Genomic DNA, 20,982 nt, shown 5'->3' on the forward strand with positions numbered 1-20,982 from the left:
CAATAATAACCAAATATTTTTCTGAAGGCTTCTGATTGATGATGCTTTCAAAGAACAAACCTTGTTTGAAAATAAAAAATATAGATTGACGAATTTTCCAGCCAATTTATAATAATCATTGTTTTTGATTACCTCCAAAAATCGACTATTCTAAATGTTTTGTCATATTACTGTGAAATTTTATTATTTTTGTTGCTTTTTTATTACCATATTATTGTACATTATATGTCGATCGATGTACAGAAAACCGATTTCAATTCCATTGATAAATTAAAAAGATATTGCATGTACATGGTGTCCACTTTATAAAATGAACAGTCCTTATAATGATAAAAATCAGGTACAGCTAAGCCTCTTTTTGCGCTCACTTTTTTTACGCTCCTTCTTTTTGCGCCCCCTCCATTTACGCTACAAATTCCAACTTACGCTCCCACTTTTAACGATAACGACCCACGAGAACCAATTTAGTAGCATATTTTTTGAACGGGACCGATAAGTAGATGCCAGAAATCGATACCTGATGCCATTTTGGAATCCAAGATGGCGAATTACGGATTGTGGAAATCACTTGAAACCCACGAAATATGGGCCATCTGGGATTCAAAATGACGTCGTACATCGATTTCCGTCATCTATCCATTGGTCCCGTTCCAAAAATACCCAAATTTAGTGGGTTTCAAGTGATTTTCACAAACCGGAAGTCGCCATCTTGGATTTCAAAATGGCGTCAGACTATGGTATACGTAATTCATATTGATGCCCTTGAGAAGTACCACGAATAAACTCCACCTCTTCGCAAAACTTCTCGAGAAAAAACGAAAAGCTTTATTACACCTCTAATTCTTTTTACGCTCAAAATTCGAACTCACGCTCCCTCTTTTTACGCTCCAAATTCCAACTTACGCTCCCTCTTTTTACGCTCCGACTCTTTTTGTGCTCTCCCAGTTAGGGGCGTAAAAAGAGGTTTGGCTGTATGAGGAAAGCATTGTGGGGTTTTAATGTTTATGTACAAGAGTTTATTTCGAAACTTACAGTGACGAACCGTGCATATTTTTTAAAATTAATTCATTCAAGTAACATTCTCGCCGTTTTCATGATAAAAATACGTTTCATAAAATATTGTACATTTAAAATTAAAGCATGAAACGAGCTCACCAAATTCATCATCCATCCTTGCCTGAGCAGCTGTAAGCTACTTCAATCAGCATGCCAATTTCACAAAATCAAAATAACACTCCGGCGACTCGAAAACCCGAACTCGATTGCAGTCAGAACGCGTGTAAACTAAAACGAGAAAAAAAACTTCTGGACGACGAAAAAACATTTTTCTGCTTGGGCTTCAACGAAGCACTGCCCAGTAGAACGCGTGCAGCATAAATGGACTTATTTCAGCTGTAGACACTTTTTTTGATTTTTGATTTTTTTTTATATTTTTTTCAGGCGTTACGTCTGGAACAGAGCCTACTTCTTAGCTTAGTGTTCTTATGAGCACTTTAACAGTTATCTACTGAGAGCTTTCTATGCCTATTGACCATTTTTTGCATATGTATTTATATAGTGAAGCAGGTACGAAGTGAAGTCAAGTAAATTTCCTTGACGAAAAGATTCTCGACCGGCAGAATTGGAACCCACGACCCTCAGCTTGGTCTGGCTGAATAGCTGCGTATTTACCGTTACGGTTCTCTGGGCCCTATCTGCATTATCTTTGAAGATATTTAAAAAAAAATCCTTGATAAATTTTTCGTAAGAATATATGGGAATATATATTTGGCAGATTATCTGAAGGATGCCTCAGGTGAAAACCTAGGGTGTCCACGATGAAATTGCCACACTCAAAATTGATTCGCAAAATTCGAGTTTTCATCCGATTGCCATCAAGTTTTCTGGGATTGAAAAATAACTATTAAACTTCATTTTACCATTTTACTCGTATTTCATTTACAGTCCATACGCAAATGCCCGCACCTTGGCCTTAACCCCGGCCATAAGATTCTGCACAACCTGTGAATCAACCGTTTTTTGCATGTAAACCCATACCGTAATCCGGGGTAACATTGATCAGCGGGGTAACATTGATCGGGATGACTCATCTTGTTAAACGTTCAAATAAAGATTTATTTATGAAACATTTTCGAACCATGAATGGTGCCTCTCTTTCGTATATTCATAAGCTAATGATAATTGAGGTTTTTGCCAAAATTGCGTTTAGTTCATGCGCAAATTTGTCAACTTTTTGAAACAATGATTTCTATCATTTTCACTGACACTACCGAAAATTCATGTCTCACATGAGTTCTGCAGACGATGTGATCAAGGAAAATGCGGGTGTTACTAAACATGGCATCGCCGAAAACGATTCCGTTGTCAAATCTTTCATAAGTTTATTCATTTAGGCAACATTAACTAAATACTATTACGAATGTAGAATTTCCTGAGGAAATTGCCTACTTTTAGGCGTATTACGCGGTTCAAGGTGTTTTTAATTTTGAAATAACTCAAAAAGTAAATGACTTGTAAGAGTTTGGTCTTCATATTCGGCTTCAGGGGCCCTGATTTTAGTAAGTAACAACATTTCCAATATTAGCGAACGTTGTTTACTTGGGTGATCAATGTTACCCCATATCAGCTGAATCAAAAAATCACTTAAAACATTTATTTAAACCAGAGAATTTGTTTATTATAGAGAAGCGCGAATTCTGGAACCAAAGGTTCCAATCGAACCGTCAAACGTGGTTCCAATCGAGCAAATTCAATGAGACTCAGAGACATGTTACGCAAAAGAGACGATGGATGTGTGTTAGTGAAAAGCGATACAAAAGTGACGTCATTGATAAGCTTGGTTTCTTATGGCGACTGACAGGATGACACGCACACTAAAATATTGTTTGAATGACCGTAATTATTGATAGTCATTGCAAATATTGTTTATAAACAAAGTCAAAATCCTCTCCGCGTTTCTCTAGTATATCATATTCTCTGATTTAAACATGTTTAAATCTTTCGAAAAACAAAATAAAGTACATAGTTAGGAGCGGTGGGTACCAGTACTTGTTTTAAAAATATGAAACTTGTAACATTTGTATTGTGAAATGAAAAATTTAAGAAAAACTAAAAAAATAATCAATGTTACCTCGGAGTACGGTATTTTCTTCAGTTCCTCGACTGTCTTCACTACCTTAGGTCGTTTAAGAAGGTGCTGCTTCATAATCGCCCAATATTTCACGATGGGGCGGAGCTCCGGAGTGTTGGGAGGGTTGAACACAGAGGCGTCGCGTGCTCAAATAAGCCACTTGTGCAACAACGAAGAAAAATATATTTTATAATTGGGTAAATAACGCCTATGTAAACGGTAAACTGGTGATTAACTGGATTTTGCACGTTTTAGCTACAAAAAATATCAGAAATAACAAAATGTATCAATGTGCGCGTATTTGCATATATTCTTGCATTTAGTAAAATAACTGCAGTGTGCATTTTTTTACGATTTATTGGTACGTTTTACTTGATTTGCAAATGTTTTCATCTGCATATTAATCTCGTGTATCCGGCAGAAATATAGAAAAAACACTATTTTTTTTAAATAATTTTAAATAAGGGACCAACCTTAGGCATTACAACTAATATGTGAATATGTGCGTATTGTGCTCTGCAAAAAAAAAATCCACGGAATGCGATCAACAGAAAATGGTGGTATATCGTCGCAGTGATTCAGATTTAGATAATTACAAACATTCGCGTACCTACTTGAAGAACGAAAAAAATCAAACCTACTTGAATGTTGACGTTGCGCGCATATCTGCGAGTTATCGCCGCCGCTGGATGTGGATTTAAAATGAGCAATACCGTCGTCTTTGGTCCATAAGGGTGACTTTGGGCCAAGATTTTTTACAGCAAACTAAAACCAGAATAATGAAAACAATGTGGCAAGCTTCAAGAATACGTTATAAATAGCCACTAGATGGTCATGGATTAGTTTTTTGCCTCCCGTGCAATTCAAGAGATGCATCAAAAAGGGCGGTCAAAGTCACCCCCTAGCACGGCGGTACTTGAATTGTATGAATGCAGCGTAAGAACACATCGCGAATGATTTGTACGCTGTCCGCTTCGGTGGCGAGCCGAAAATCCCGTTAGAAAGGTTAATCCTTCTTTAAAAACAACATGAATCCCACAATAAACTATAGAGAAAACAGATATGGAATCATCTATTATTAAAATATGGAAATTGGAGCAGCCCACGGAGCAAAAATAAATGCGCTAATTCCATTGATAATACAGTCTTCCTGAGCTTTTATCATCTTCTTCAGCTTGTTCAAATCGGCTGGTTGAACCTGTCGAGAGAAACCGATTTCGTATTGCATGAAAGTTAGCACCGTAAAGCATGCAATTTGCACTCTAAGAACACTCTATTTCCATATTGACTGCGCTAACTTCACCAAAGACCAGAAATGATTAGTTTAACATTGGATTAATCGAATTTACGTATGCTTGGTATGCATTCGAATTGTTATAAATTTGATTTTAATTATTAAAACCTCTCATTTTATAATGTGGATATCCTTCTAAGTTGATGTAAATATGACTGGATGGACATTGGACATCCGATCTATTCCGAACAAAATGCATTCTATTAGGAAACTGCTTAGCGTGCACCAATATTTCGGAAGGAGAAAAAGTAAAACCTGTTCAACTTCTTTCGTTGAACGGGTTGTTTCCACACATGTATGCTTTTGAGCGTGTACAGATTACAAAGCTGTGAATGTATGTGGGACCTTAGTTATATGGGATTTGGTTCAACAGCAGCAGTTGAACAGGCACAGTATTTTCTCTTCAACTTTTGCGCTGCTGTCTTTGGTGAAATACCACGCTTGTGCTGTGGATGTCAAGCGAGCTTTTTACATGGTGCGTGAACTCAGCACACTACGCGATCGTTCTTGGTGCCTTGGGACAATTGTTATGCTACTTTCTATGTAGTACGTATGAACTCACACTCATGCTATTTTAAAATTTGTTGAATTTGATTTACTTTTTTAAATTAGTTGTACGATTTTGATTCAAATGGTCTACCTGTTCAATGAACAGGTTGAACAGGCTGACCAGACGCCTCTGAGTGGCATGAGGCCAAATCCGGCCAGAAGATTGTTGGGACGTTGTGGGCCTTCAGGAGAGGAAGCAGCCGCCTCTGGAGGCACTCTTTCATGTACACCTGTCCGTTCATCGTGTCCTGGGTCACGAAAGGTGCACTCCGCTTCTCGCACGTGCAGATGGCTTGCCAAACCAGGAATTTCTTCGCAAATTTGGACATCTTCTGAGTGCGGACATGCTCCGGAACACTGAACTTATCTTTGGCCGTGAAAAACAGGTTGCCGGGAATTGAAGTCGGCCTTCACATATGTTCCGTCGTCCATGATGCACCATTCAACTTTCGTCAGAATGTTGAGGTACAACTTCCTGGCACGGGTTTTGGCGGACTTGTTCTGCTTCTGTCCACCTAGCTCGCTGCGCTTCACGCCTTCTTGTACCAACCGGATTTGAAGCGAACACCATCTTTGTAGGGTTGCTGTCCGGCATTCTTGCAACATGCCCTGCCCATCGTATCCTTGAAGCTTTGGTTACCTTCTGGATACTGAGTTCGCCTTATAGTTGGGCTAGCTCGTGGTTCATCCTTCGCCGCCACACACCGTTTTACTGAAAACCGTCGAAGATCGTCATTAGCACCCTGCGTTCGAAGACTCCAAGTGCGAGGAGGACCTGCTCGAACATCGTCCACGTTTCATACCCGTAGTGGACTACCGGCCTTATGAGCGTTTTGTACATGGTACATTTGGTGCGGGTGTGAATCTTTTTTTACCGCAGCTGCTTGTGGAGGCCATAGTAGGCCCGACTTTCACTGATGATGCGCCTTCGTATTTCACGGCTTACCTTATTGTCAGCCGTCTGCAAGGATCGAAGGTAGACGAACTCGTCGATTACCTCGAATGTATCTCCGATTATTGTAACACTGCTACCAAGACGAGCTCTGTCGCGCTCGGCTCCACATACGAGCATGTACTTTGTCTTGGACGCATTTACCACTAGTCCAACTTTTGCTGTCTCGCGTCTGCCAACTTTTCAAATGTTCGGCCTACAATGTCCATATCATCCGCGAAGCAAACAAATTGACTGGATCTCGTAAAAATCGTACCCCGGCTGTTGAGCCCGGCTCTCCGCATAACACCTTCTAGCGCAATATTGAACAACAGGCATTAAAGTCCATCACCTTGTCGTAGTCCCCGGCAGAATACAAACGAACTGGAAATTTGGCCTGAAACCTTCACACAATTTTGCACACCTTCCATCGTTGCTTTAATCAGTCTTGGGAATGCTGTTCTCGTCCATTAAGATAAGTTCCATAAGCATTCTGTTGCATGCAATAAAAGTTCGACTGAAAATTACAATTTTCCCTCCATAAAACAACAAATAGTCAGAACTTTCAATAATATTTGGAGTGAAAGCCTCTTACTTGAACAGCATTCGAACCACCACGATATGTGTATGAGTGAACCGTCAAACGAAAGCGTTTGAGAACTGTCCATCTATCAAAATATCCATCACGTAAATGTTATCCGGAGTATGCACGCATATGAGTGGCATAAATCTATCATTCGGTAGTTCAAATCCCATCAGATGAATTTTGTCGACCTGCGCTAGAACCAAAGACGCGTGCAGAGAGCGGAACTCGACCGACGCGCCGAGAGTTGGGCGACTAGAGCCTCTGCTGCTGCTGTCAAAAAGTGGCGGCGTCGCGTCGTCGTCGTCGCCACCGCGGTTCGCTTATTGAAGTTCAAACGGTGGCCCAAAGCATCAGTCGATTAGCGATCGCGCCGCGTTCATGACTTGTCCATCGAGAGGAGCCAAACACCACCATTGATTGCTTGCTTGCTGGTCGATGATATATTGAAATCGAGAGTATCGTGTGTACAGGTGCTTCGCGTATAGTCAGTGCACCTAACGTGTCGTGGTAACGCAGTGTAACGTAGGTGCGCAATAGGGCGGTTAAAAATGCAAGAAAGTTTGAAAATTTAATGTCCTTTATCTTTCTTACAATCGTTGCGGTAAAATTAGTTTTTTGAAATTTTCAGCATTTTTAGTGGAAATTTAAAGGTGGTTCAGAAATTTTGGAAAATATAAGTACTATAATGCATGACAAACTAATTGTCGTAAAGTGAAAACAAATTATACTAATCATAATAGAAGAAATTTCTGAAGAAAAAAATATGTTCCGACCGATAGGAGAAGAGATATTTATCTATTTATTTGATATTAACCTCCACGGGATACAGTGGTCGACATTCGTTTAACCGAGTTCCATTTTGTCTTTCCAAAAAGTGTCAGATAAACCAAGTTATTAGTTCTACTGTATTTTTTTTCGCGATTATACCATAACTAAAACTGTTTTTCACACACATGGCTCTCTGTTAGTTTTCAACTTCTTTTCATTTCTATCGTCACTCACTTGCGATTGTATCCAACTTTTAATTTCATTACTTTCGTTACTCCCTTTCACGCTGAGTAAAAAAGTCGCGTTCACCGAAAAACGCCAAAAAATTTCATAATAATTAAGTCATTCAACCTTGTAAATATTTGATATAAATTTACATATAAACTTTCAACATCTTTGGGTTACCTTTAAATGCTCACCAATTCGGCTTGCTAATTTGACAGAACTCAGTTTTCCACCAAACGAGTTGTAAGGAAGATAATCTCGCTTAATTTATGATCGCGTCCTAAAAGCCATTGATAACCAAGTGTGTAACTGAAGAGAAGACACTCCTCTATCTGAAAGTGGGAATAGTTTTTATCCTAATCCACTCATTTGATGAAAAACAAGGAGCTACATACATGGCTTCAAAGCGAGATATGGAAAATGTCATTTTCTACCTTTTTCGCAATTTGAGCCGCCCTAGTGGTCAGTGGTTGGAAAATTTCACATGTGGTGTGCTTTTGTGGGCGAAAGGGGGTGGCTTTTTGACCCCCTCAGCATCATAAGACAAAGACAGTCCAAGTGCGGGGGATTTGCGAAAAGCGCACACCTTAACCGCTTGATTTCGATATTGTTGGGGGCTTGTGTTGGACACCACAGTTATCTGGGCCATACAAGAGACACTTACATCCGTCCGAGGTTGGGAAGTTGCGCAAGAACTCCTCACCGGGTACCAGAGAACACCGCGTAATGTCACGGTTAACGAGATTGCACTTGAAAACCGGCATTGGCGCCGTCGTCGTTGTTGGATTCGACGCCGTGATCAGTATTTAAGGGACGATTTTTTGTTTGTTTTATGTTACATGTGGCAAAGTGTTGTTGATTTGGTTTCGGTTCGGTGATAGATAGCTGTGCTGTGAACAGCTCCATGAGAATGGATCGTGATTAGTGTTGTGTGATGATGGAAGTTGATGAGCTTGACGATCAACCTGCACCTATCTCGTAGTGCCACGCAGACCGTGTGAATTGGTGTGACCTTTGTGTGAGGAAGTGAAGTGAGGCTGCAAAATGATCGAGTACATTTCAGACATTTCGGAAGGGTTGATCGCTTGATGACATTGAAAGGGAATAGAGCAGTGTTTGAAGGTGCGGTGTGCGACAAAGAAGCTCGGCGTGAATTTGGGACAAGTTTTGAAGTGAACTTCGAAAAACACGTGAATGGAATGTGCCATTAGGACGATTGACTGGTGCTGTTGATTATGATGTAGAGTGTTATTGTGTTTTGAATGTTAGCTATGCAGGGTTTTTTTTTCATTCTTTTAAATGCATATTCTTGAATATCGTAATCCAGGGTCAAATTGATCACTGGGGCGAATTTGATCAGGTTGGTACCGAATAGCAATTTCTTTCAAGATGCCTCGAGGGCATCACAGATATTCCATGTTTTCTAGTTGATTGATGTTTAATGATGATTCCAAACTATTTTAGTTAAAAAAGTTAGCTGGGCATAGACCTGTGCGCCGAAATAATTTCAATCGACGGCGGCGGCGTCATCGGCGTCACGACTTTGACAATTTTCGGCGGCGGCGACGGTCGCGTACATCGGCGTGGGGATTATTGATCAGAAAAATGTTCAAAAATATACTTAAATGATGCAAGTTTGTATGTACATATGGTTCAAATAACGAAAATTTTGTCTAATCTCATTGCTCATACAGGAGATAGGCAAAATTTTGCCTAGTTTCAAATGCTTATAACTTTATGAAAAATAGATGAAATTGGATGCATCTGGAAGCCGTCGACGGAAAATTTGGTCTAGTTTCATGAACTTACTTGGCCATGCATATTGGCCACCGGTTACCGGAGATGTTTCGGATTTTCCGAGCTCATGTCCAAATGGCATTTTTTCTATTGCTAAACACTTAAAACAAATCTCGATCAAAATCATAGTCACGAGGACAAATACGCCCAATGATTAAATCGGTGTGTTTGGCCGACGGGCCAACAGATGGCGGTAGTGTGTAAACGTCAAACACTATAAACCACACGGCAACGCGGATCTACTCAAATCTGAGTTGTTTCAACACAAAACCGTAGTTGAGCCCAATAACCCAAATTTGGCTAAATTTCCAAGGCTTCCATTAGGTACTTTGCCTTGAAAGCTATAAGAAAAAATTACTTAAATTTGGTTTGATTCAACGTAAAATTGAGTTAATTCAACCCAAGCTTGAGAATAATGCATTTTACCCAAATTTGGCTTATTGGGCCAAACTACCCCCCTTGGGTAGGTGCAGCTCTCTCTGTTTTTGGCAACATTGGTGGGGAAGAGAGAGAACACCGAGAGATTTTGGGTTGAGAGAATAATCGATATGCTTAATTTTGGGTAAAGTCAACTCAAAAATTAGGTAAAACGTTTTTTCCGTGCACGATACGAGCGCTACTGGTGGCGGATTGTCCACCTACCATATTTTTGAATCGTCCGTTAAAAAGTTGGTCGATGGACAATGATGAGAGTGTGACACCTTTTTGTTTATGATGTAAGAGTATTGAAAGCAAGAATATATGTAGTGATTTAAATATTTTTGTGTTAAAAAAGTTGAAGCTGCTGATAGAGGAGTTAAAATAGAGTTCTGTAAAATTTCAAGACATTTGGTAACAATTCAATGGTGGCTCCAAGATGTTGATACTTTCAACACTGGTAAAACTATCATATCCATGTACTAAGAAATATTACCAAACCTTATTACTAGAGCTTTTATGAACAAAGTTTTGTAGAATTTTACTGAGGTTTTTCAGTAAAAGTATTTTTACTGAGTTATTCATATCTTTTAAATCGATCATAGTGCCCCACAAGTATAGCTTCGAGGACAATCAGCATTTTATTTTCTTTGAACAGAAAAAAATATAAAACAATCCTACTAAAATTGATTGCGAAGCCTTATAGATAATTAGCCTAAATAGATTAAAAGTATAAACGTATTAGAAAATAAATAATATATATCTATTTATGTACCGTCGATGGGGGTGACAATGGGTCTGGGGGGTGAGATTGGGTCAAAACGGAAAAATATGATTTATGAAATATTTCAGCTAATAACGGTGATATTACTAAAATTAATAATTCATATGTTAGGGAACATATAATTACACATAATTCATCACAATATACATTTTTAGAAATAGTAGTTTTTGTTTACTATATCAATAAACTTGTATGTTGAAATTAGATAAAATTTACAACATTAAATATCTCCTGTGCAAAGTATCACGCATGTACTTTAACCTCTACCGTTATATTAGTAGAAGGTTTAAAGTCTTTTTATTACACTTCACACGTATTTTCCGGAATCTATTTGATTTTTCAACAAAAAATTTATTTTTTTCGGTACGGTGTCTAAAACATCAAAAATGGGGGTGAGATTGGGTCAAGCAAGAACGACAGTAAATGACATTGCAAGTCCACTTTTTTGACATTTTACGGTGCCGGTAGTTCTCTTGCATTAAGATGTGTTTATTTTTTCTAAATACAGCATCTCTGAAACATCAAACTAGTCTACTTGAGGATTCCGTACATTGAATAACAATGCAACGCATTTTGACAACTTCTCAATCCAGCAACTGTGTTTCGTGCGCAGCAACATCGTAAAATTGTATCAAAAGGATTGTTTTTTTTTAATTTAATTATTTATCAGTGTTTTCATATTATAGAAACATCTCCTGGAAGTACAAATGAGTTGAAACACTGAAATATCGTGATTATGACGTCAACATCTGCCTGAAATGTATTGATCGTGGAATGTCGCTCCGAAATTTAACTATTTGCGAAGAATTAAAATAATCACTGTTTCAGTACACCTTTGGGGAAACTGAATAGGCTTCATGGCAATGGGGATGAGACTTTGAAGACAATTCGAGGGAAAAAAATAGAACATTTATGTAAACCGGCATATCGGTCTATTTTGCTCGAAGTAAGAGGGAGCATGGAGAAGAAAGCAATGAATACTAGATGGATAGGTACCGTAAGGGAACGGCGAGAGAAATTGGATTAGATGTTGAAGAGGGCATACCATATGAAACAGTATTACTTGAAACGTCACTTCCTTGTGGCTAACGTCCCCTATGGGAACGGCTTGGGTGTGTTTTGAGAATGACACTACCAAGACAGCCAAAAGGAAGGAGGTCTCAAGCGCCCTAATACTGTTTGGCGATCAAGCAGGTTCTATCGATCGATGGCTTATATTATTGGGGAATCATTACACAATCATGGATGGTTCTTCTCCATGCTCCCTCTTACTTCGAGCAAAATAGACCGATATGCCGATAAACAATTTCAAAATAAAATCATCACGGTCGATACCTTTGTATGTAAAATAACAAACGGCTAAAAAGATAAAAACGCAGTTCATAAATAATGATCATGTGTGTGGCTTATCGGGGAGAAATACACATGATATGGACAAACCATCCATGATTGTGTAATGATTCCCCAATAATATAAGCCATCGATCGATAGAACCTGCTTGATCGCCAAACAGTATTAGGGCGCTTGAGACCTCCTTCCTTTTGGCTGTCTTGGTAGTGTCATTCTCAAAACACACCCAAGCCGTTCCCATAGGGGACGTTAGCCACAAGGAAGTGACGTTTCAAGTAATACTGTTTCATATGGTATGCCCTCTTCAACATCTAATCCAATTTCTCTCGCCGTTCCCTTACGGTACCTATCCATCTAGTATTCATTGCTTTCTTCTCCATGCTCCCTCTTACTTCGAGCAAAATAGACCGATATGCCGATAAACAATTTCAAAATAAAATCATCACGGTCGATACCTTTGTATGCATTTATGTAAACTTCACGATGAATGTTGTGTTTACATATTTTTTCTCATAGATCTTCAATTTTTTGGTATAATCGTTCTTTTAAGTGGGTTTATCATACTTGTGAAACATCTTAGATATCTTTTCATCTTGTTTGCATCGTATTTCATCAATATTCTTCAGTTGTGAATGGTTTTGCAACCATATTATCAAAAACAAGTTATTTCAATTACAGTGACCCAATGTCACCCCCTCTATGGGGTGAGATTGGGTCATTTTTCATTCACTTGTGGTGCGCTGTGAATAAATATTTTTCTTTAATGTTTTGAACAGTTGTTAATGTACCATCAAAGTACATACACACCAAATTTAAAGTTTATTGGAGTTAAATTGCGATAGTTATTCAATAAATAATTCGTACACATCCCTTTTTGACCCATTGTCACCCCCAACGACGGTATCTCAATTTTCTTCCATGAGATTCCTAAACAATTCCTAAAAGATAATTCTGAAGCAAACCTTTAAAGAATACTTAAAGAAGATGCTGGTAAAAACCTATGATGATTTTTACAGAAATTTTCATGGAAGGAGATATTGTGAAAAATCAACGAAGAACACTAGTAAATATCTGGGAGGACTCCTGAAGTTTGCTCTGGAAGAATATCTGGCGAATTTGTTTGAGGAACTCTTGGAGAAATATCTTGGGATAATTTTAGGTACAAACTTCTTCAAGCATCTCTTAATAAAATCTAGAAAAAGTTCTTTATAAAATAGACAGAAGAGAAATTCTGGAGAAAATCTTTTCGGAAACCCGTGAATAGGAAGAGCTTGAATAAATGTTTAAGACATCTTTGGAAGAATCAAGGTGTAGCAGTTCAAGAACTCTTCCACAGTCAAATCTCCATGACTCGATTAAAGGGATCATGCTTTGACACATGGAGATATAGAGTCATGGAAAAAAATCCTTTCGAATGCTGTTTCTAGGGACCGTCCTAATAATTAGTAAATTTCGTTTTAAGTAGTTCAAAATCAAAAATAAAAATTTCTAAAAAATGAATATATTTTTGGGAATTTTTTCATATGGTTACATAGATGACACTCATTTTAGAGGAGTGGCTCCCAACCTTTTTGAAGCTGCGACCCTTTTTCGTGGACCTCTGAAATTGGATGATATCGAAATGAAAAATTATGGAAATTTCAAAACATTTAATCATGGAACAACAGATATCACACCCAAATGTTTCGGCTGTAATTCATCACAGATAATGCAAGAATTCTTCCGAGATCGTCTGATGTTCACTAACTTAACTAAGAATACTTTACGCTATGTTAATTTATCAGCAAGTAGCTTCAAAATAACTAAAAATAAACTAGTTGAGAAGATTTCTCATCAAGAAACAATCACCATAATTTTATTAAAATGGAGTACGATGAAGGTTTCTCCACGAACCACCCCATAAGATTTTCACGGGTATTAAAAAAAGAAACACATTTAAAAGTTCCACCAGATTCCGCAAAGTACCGGCCAAAAATTTTTCCTTAGATGCGTAGGGAATCTACCAAGCTTTCCCGTTCCAAGCAGCTTTCAATATTTAAAGAATTTTTCTCTAATGGGATTTTATTTATTTATTTCGTCAAGCATAGGTAGACTACATACAATAATCACAATACTTTCTTACATGCTATGGATTACTTCTATTGTTCTTTAGTTGTGTTTTAAGCTGCTCTTTGGACATAGTAATGCCAATGAATTCGCAATGTACATTATACTGACGCATCATACGGTTTATTGGTCCGTTTTGAGCATAATGCGTTTTGCATGATTTTTCTGAAAATAATTTTCTTGTTCTTAAATGCCGAGAGGGTGTGTAGAAGTTTAGTTGAGAAAGAAGTGCAGCAGAGTCTACACGGTTCGAAATAATGTTGGTTATAAAGAGAATCATTGCGAATTCCCGGCGTTGCTTAAGTGTTTCCAAGTTGATGAGCATGCCGCGTGCTTCATACGACGGAAGTGGCAGTACAGTCCAATTCAATTTCCGAAGGGCGTATAAAAGGAATTGCTTCTGTACTGATTCTATGCGTTCTTCGTGTACGACATGATACGGGTTCCATACTAGGTGACAGTATTCCAGAATTGGTCTTACATATGTAGTATACAATAGTTTAATAGTTTATGGGTCTTGAAAATTGTTGCTGAACCTCTTAATGAAGCCAAGCATGCTGTTTGCTTTGTTTATTATGGAATTATAATTTTCCACAAAAGTGAGTTTAGAGTCTAGGATTACGCCCAAATCCCTTACAATTTTACACTTCTGCACTACTTGATTTCCTAAAAATACTTCAATTGGTGGTGATACATATTTTCGACTAAATGCTATTGAATTACATTTTTTTTATATTGAGCTGAAGTAAACTTTTTTGGCACCAAGTGAAGAATAAGTTAATGTCATTCTGGAATTCTTCTGCTTCGCTAGAATCACTTACTTCCATGAAGAGCTTCATGTCGTCTGCATATATAAGAAATTTTATTTTTTTAAGTAAAAAGGAAATGTCGTTTACATACAAAACAAAAAGAAGTGGGCCTAAATGAGAACCTTGGGGTACTCCAGAGGTTACAGAAATGGGTGCTGATAATTTATTTTGAAAGCGCACAATTTGTTTCCTATGTGATAGATATGACTGGATCCAACTCAAGAGTCCTGGCTCCATTCCTATTTTTTGCTATTTGAAGATTAATAATGGTATGTCGATTCGGTCAAATGCCTTACTGAAGTCAGTGTAGAGGGCTTCTACGTGCTTGCCATTGTCCATTGCGTTGAGAATAAAAGATACAAATTCTAGCAGATTGGAAGATGTTGAGCGGCCTTTAAAGAAGCCATGCTGCCTACAAGTAATTTGGTTTTTTACCTGCTGGAAAATTTTGTCGTTTACGAGAGATTCGAAGAGTTTGGGAATACATGAGATAATGGCAATTCCGCGATAGTTCCGTATGTCAGATTTTGTACCTGATTTGAAAACAGGCACCAAATATGAGGATTTCCAAGCTCCCGGGAATTTTCCATTATTTAGAGACATGTTGAAAAGGCGTTCTAAGGGAAGGGTAAGTTCTTCTGAGAGATTTTTGAAGAACACGGGTGCAATGCCATCCGGTCCTGCTCCCTTAGTTGCGTCCAGGTTTTTTAGTGCCGATAAGATTTCTTGTTGTGATAGTTTTTCAATAGATATACTATTAGAAATTTCTGGGAAAAAAGAAAAGAAATTGCGGTCGCGGTCTTCTTCAGAGTAGGTGGTATACACTTCTTGGAAGAAATCTGCAAAGAGGTTGCAGATATCGGAAGAGTTTTCACCTACGTTTCCGTCAAAATGCATTCGCGAAGGGAAATTGCTACTTTTTAATTTTGTGTTTACATCATTAAAAAAGTTTTTAGGACATGATTTGACTTCGGATTCGACCTTACGATTATATTCTTCATGTGCGGAGTTAATGGCTGAGTTGAGTTGGTTACATATGTCATGATAATTTTGTAAGTTGGTGGCAGTATTTTCTTTTTTGTATAATTTATGCGCTTTCTGTTTCTTGTTCTTTAGGTTTATCAGATGTGGGCTAAACCACACCGGTTATTTGTTATTTTGTATACGTCTTTTTCTTCTTGTTGGCACAGTTTCATTAATTATTTGTTGAATAATTGAATGGAACTTGTCTACTTCGGTGTCGACATTTCCTTCAATACTTATGATATGTTGCCAATTAATTGTACATAGTCTACGTTTGGCTTCTTTGTAATTTGATTTATTGTATTCCGGCACTTCCTCGTACTCCCAGTCGCTGGGGAGAGAAGTTTTATGCATGAAAATTGAGTATTCAATTGCTGTGTGAAATACTTCATTTTTCCATAGAGGTGATAATGACCCAAGTAACACAGCTTGTTTTATAAGAGTTCAAAATTAACGTTATTAACGTTCGGTTGTATTTTTCTAGAATTTATGATTTAATATTTTACACTTGTACAGCTGAAAAAGCGCAAAAAATGGCGGCTTATATAACATCTCAAAAGATATACAAAATAAATCCAACGGACGATTCACGACCGTATTTTCAACATAATATAAATAAACATTGGGTCAAAAGTAATAACAAGATATAATAAAGCTATTGGGCAGCAATAAATACTTGCAAGAAACTTTTATACATCTTCCATATACACTTGTTGAAATCGAGCAATTTGCAAGTGCTATTACTAGCAAAACTCATCTATATAACAAACTGATTATTTTCTATGACAGCCACATATATTAGTTGCCAAATAATTATTTGCAAATGATTTAACTTGCAGAATTCTTTTGTATGACAAACGAATCATCTGTGAGACCAACTATATTTGAAGCACGAAAGAAATGAAAATATGTTTCGAAATATATGGCTACTTCAATCCGAAAAGTGATGAAGTAGATGACCTAAATGGTAATTCGAATAACAAGAACAGATGTTAAAATGCATTTTATTAGCAATGTGTAGTAATATTTTCAATGCGGTTCAAAATTTATGGTGAAACTACCATATCAACTCTTAAAAAAATCACGCGCCAGCAATGTTAATGCAAAAATGAATAATAGAATTTTTGAGATTCTGTTATTTTATGAGATTTGTTTTGATCCGCATGGAGAAATAATATGGCGGCTTATCTACGAAGCCTACAGTGCCATTCATATATGTTTGGAAAAGCTAACATTTCCAACAAAAGCTGATATTAAAATCTGAAAATAATTGGATACACTAAGAAAAAACTAATACGTTCCAATAATCAATAACAATTTGAATCCATTGATTGTGACAAATACTGTTACTGAACTTAAAATATCTCATTTCTTTATCGCATCTCCAAATCAAATTCAGATAACCTAAATGATTCTTTTTCGCGACATGATATCATATTTTTAGCCGACACTGTTATCTACGCCTTTGCCAACTTAACAAATCCTAAGAGATTTAAAAATATGTCAAAATAACGTTGAAATAATGTTTTTGGAACATCTTTATAAAAAGCTTTGAAAAACTTATAATATACGTTAATAATACACTTTTACAGCATATCCACAATATGCTTTAAAATAAGTTATTATTTTGTTTTGTGATGTTCCAAATAACACCAAAATAACTTCATTATAGCATCTTCTCCAGCTGATCGAAATCGATCAAAACGTCAAAATTTTATTTGTTTACAAACATTGTAATTATAAATATGGGTGTAACAAGTACAGTATTTTAATTTTAGTTGAAAAAAAAAAGAATGCTTTCAAAGCGTATAAATTTTAACAACCGAAAAATTAAAAAAAAAAAGATAGACTCATTTATCGAAAAACGCAAAGGCCTAATCAAACCACATGTGAGTATGGTACACAAGTGCAAAAATAATGGAATACGGTGAAACGGCAACAGGTGGAAGTACTATCATGGAACTAGTGGCCAAACCAAAGTGTCTAAAGCTTAAACGAGGATCTACCGGCAAAACGCCTGTCCATTGATTATCGTCACACAACTGTCGGAGGGTCTAGAGAAAGCGGGAAAAGGGATTTGTTGATCACATGCAATCACAGTAGACACAGCTTCTTTTTACCGTGACATGCAAGAAACGCTGTGAGTCTCTAGCAGACCCGACCTGATAATAAATTTTCAGCAGAGATTCGAGTGCCTCAAAAAGATGCAAGACAACTTGTCCTCTTCAGAGTTTGTGCTAGCTGAATTTCCTTCGAAAAATTCCATACAAAAACATCAGATTGGTGGCCACTGGTACTACGTAGTCTTTCAAAAAATGAGTGGGGAACAGTCCGAGCCAAAAGAATAATTTTTCGATAGTGATCCATCTGTATGCAGATGTTTGAACACAGTTGAAAAATATTTTAGAATACACTTTTACAGCTTATATTTTGTTTATGTTTACTTGTGAGGCATAAATCTGAATGAAGTTATAATAACGTTCATATAACGGTATTACTACCTCAACAATTTGTCACTTTTTGGTATAGTATTAAAACGTAATATGTATTTTGATAACATGTTTATAGCTTTTATGATACACAAGCTATTCTGATTTCACCAATAAAGCTCTTATATAACAAGATATTCTCCCTGCTGCTTAGAAAGAAGTATTTGGTGTTACTTGGGGATGTATACACACAGAAATCTTCAGTGCAATTTGTAAATAAGAGGTCCAAGTAAGAATTTTGCTGGTTTTTTACGTGATTAATTTGATTTAGGCCAAAATATGATGTTTTGTCGAATAAAAATTGTAAAGTACTGTCTTCGCCTACGACTGGGAGTAAAAGTGATTCATTTTCATTGTCTGCAATGAAGTCGGCATTGCGTTGGTTGAAGTCGCCATAAATATGCAGTTTTACTTCAGGTTCCATATTTGAAATAATAGTTTCGACAATTTTGAAAAATAATTCAAAAGAATGTTTGTTAGCGTGTTCAGTCAGCGTGTTCTAAGAAGCTTGTAACCGGAGGTTGAAAATGCCTTGCAAGGAGCTCTCAACATTTTTTTTCAAAGATCTTATATGAATAGCGAATTTCTTCAATTCCGTCAATTGTTCGAATATTTTTTTTCAAAGATCTTGAATCAAAAGCTTTCGTATGATGTAAACAAGTTCTTAATTCATCAATTATTTCGTATAATAAAAATTAGTTTCTCTCAGTAGTACTACTATAGGAACAACAGGTTTACTATAGGCGCAAGGGAGCTCAAATTTTAAGCAAAACTAATTATTTCGTTCATGTTTTGAACAAAATCAAGCTGTGTATCAATGGTACGTAGATAAATAGCTCCTTACCTTCATGTCAAAAAATGTTTTGGGAAGATTTATTTTTTTTTATTTTTAAGTAGATTCTATTACATGAAAAATCAATACCTTACACTGCACAGTGATTTTTTTAACCTTTTCTATGATCGACATAGCATAGCGCGAAAACCGTTGATTCTAGTGAAGATTGTTCAGTAGGGTGCCCCAAAATATGACTTTGTCAAAAAAAAAAAAAAAACTTAGAAGCTCAACCTCCAAATGGTAGCGGTCAGGATATTTTCGCAAAGGAAATTTCCTTGACTTCCCTAGGTATAGAATATCATCGTACTTGCTACACGAGACGCAAATGCGAAAATGGCAACTTTGGCAAAGACAGCTCTCAGTTAATAACTGTGGAAGTGCTCATAGGAACATTAAGCTGAGAAGTAGGCTCTATTCCAGTGAGGACATAATGCCAAGAAGATGAGATGACTATGAATTCGTACTTACACAAACTCGTTTGAAATTGCTTGGAAGAATTTTAGAATTCATTTTACAATGCATTTTACAATTTTGTATTTAAAATAAATCTCCGTCCAGAAAAGAAAAAAAAAAATAAAATTCTCGGAGAAATCACTGGAAGAACCAGTTGAGATCTTTCTTATGAAATGCCAGGTGGAATCTGAGGTGACCTCCCAAGGTTTTATTGGCAAACGGCCAACAAATGGACTGGATGAACAACGAACAGGATAAGCGGAACTTCAACGACGAACGGCAACAGGGGCGGATCTTGACGAACGGACAGGCAAAACGTATGACTGGACTATGGTAAGATTGACCAAACTTCAGACGCTAGACAGCAACTTGGGCGGAACTTGGTGAACGGTTGGACGACAGGATTGATCGGACTTCACCCGACAGGTAGCAACAGGAATGAACTTCAGACGCCAATCAGCAACGGGAAAAGATTTTGACGACGGGACAGACGGACGAATTGATGAAATGAGAACAACGAGTTATTTTTAGCATGTTTTCTCTCCAAGATCTCTGTTAAGACTAATTTATTAAATGTTCGTTTCCTTTGAGTCATTGTAAAACAATCATCCTCACTCTTTCACTCTTACATAAAATTTGTAAACAACAATGCCAGTAAATGTCAAAATCCCATACTAAAACAAAACAGTGCAGAGCCCTATGGACCGATGCACGAGTTCAATATTTGACATTTGAGCGGTGCCGTGTTATTTATGTGACCATGGTAACGAATGAATACGGCACCGTTCAAACGTCAAATTAGTGAACTCGTGCATAGGTCCATGGATCAATGCACGAGTTCATTATCTGACTTTTGAGCGGTGCCGAGTTATTTACGTGACCACGGCAACGAGTGAATTTGGCACCGCTCAAACGTCAGATAATGAACTCGTGCATTGATCCATGGACCTATGCACGAGTTCACTAATTTGACAAATACTGTTACTGAACTTAAAATATCTCATTTCTTTATCGCATCTCCAAATCAAATTCAGATAACCTAAATGATTCTTTTTCGCGACATGATATCATATTTTTAGCCGACACTGTTATCTACGCCTTTGCCAACTTAACAAATCCTAAGAGATTTAAAAATATGTCAAAATAACGTTGAAATAATGTTTTTGGAACATCTTTATAAAAAGCTTTGAAAAACTTATAATATACGTTAATAATACACTTTTACAGCATATCCACAATATGCTTTAAAATAAGTTATTATTTTGTTTTGTGATGTTCCAAATAACACCAAAATAACTTCATTATAGCATCTTCTCCAGCTGATCGAAATCGATCAAAACGTCAAAATTTTATTTGTTTACAAACATTGTAATTATAAATATGGGTGTAACAAGTACAGTATTTTAATTTTAGTTGAAAAAAAAAAGAATGCTTTC

The 20,982-nt window shown here is 37.0% G+C and overlaps 2 protein-coding genes across 5 annotated transcripts in view; one reads left to right on the forward strand and one right to left on the reverse strand.

The window, feature by feature from the left end:
• LOC110677921 (probable serine/threonine-protein kinase DDB_G0282963) overlaps positions 1 to 20,982 on the reverse strand; it is a 329,903-nt gene that overhangs the window by 80,496 nt on the left and 228,425 nt on the right. The gene's annotated exons all lie outside the window — the stretch shown is intronic.
• Positions 6,832 to 20,982, forward strand: part of LOC5573759 (phospholipase A1) — a 157,000-nt gene continuing 142,849 nt past the window's right edge. Inside the window, exon 1 of one of the 4 annotated variants that reach the window (XM_021849939.1) lies at positions 6,832 to 7,016. The gene's annotated coding sequence lies outside the window, so the exon portion shown is untranslated. The remainder of the gene's footprint in view (positions 7,017 to 20,982) is intronic. The other 3 variants (XM_021849938.1, XM_021849940.1, XM_021849941.1) reach the window with 3 other exon arrangements.

Source organism: Aedes aegypti, chromosome 3, assembly GCF_002204515.2.
Source record: "Aedes aegypti strain LVP_AGWG chromosome 3, AaegL5.0 Primary Assembly, whole genome shotgun sequence".
Classification (NCBI taxonomy): Eukaryota; Metazoa; Arthropoda; class Insecta; order Diptera; family Culicidae; genus Aedes; species Aedes aegypti.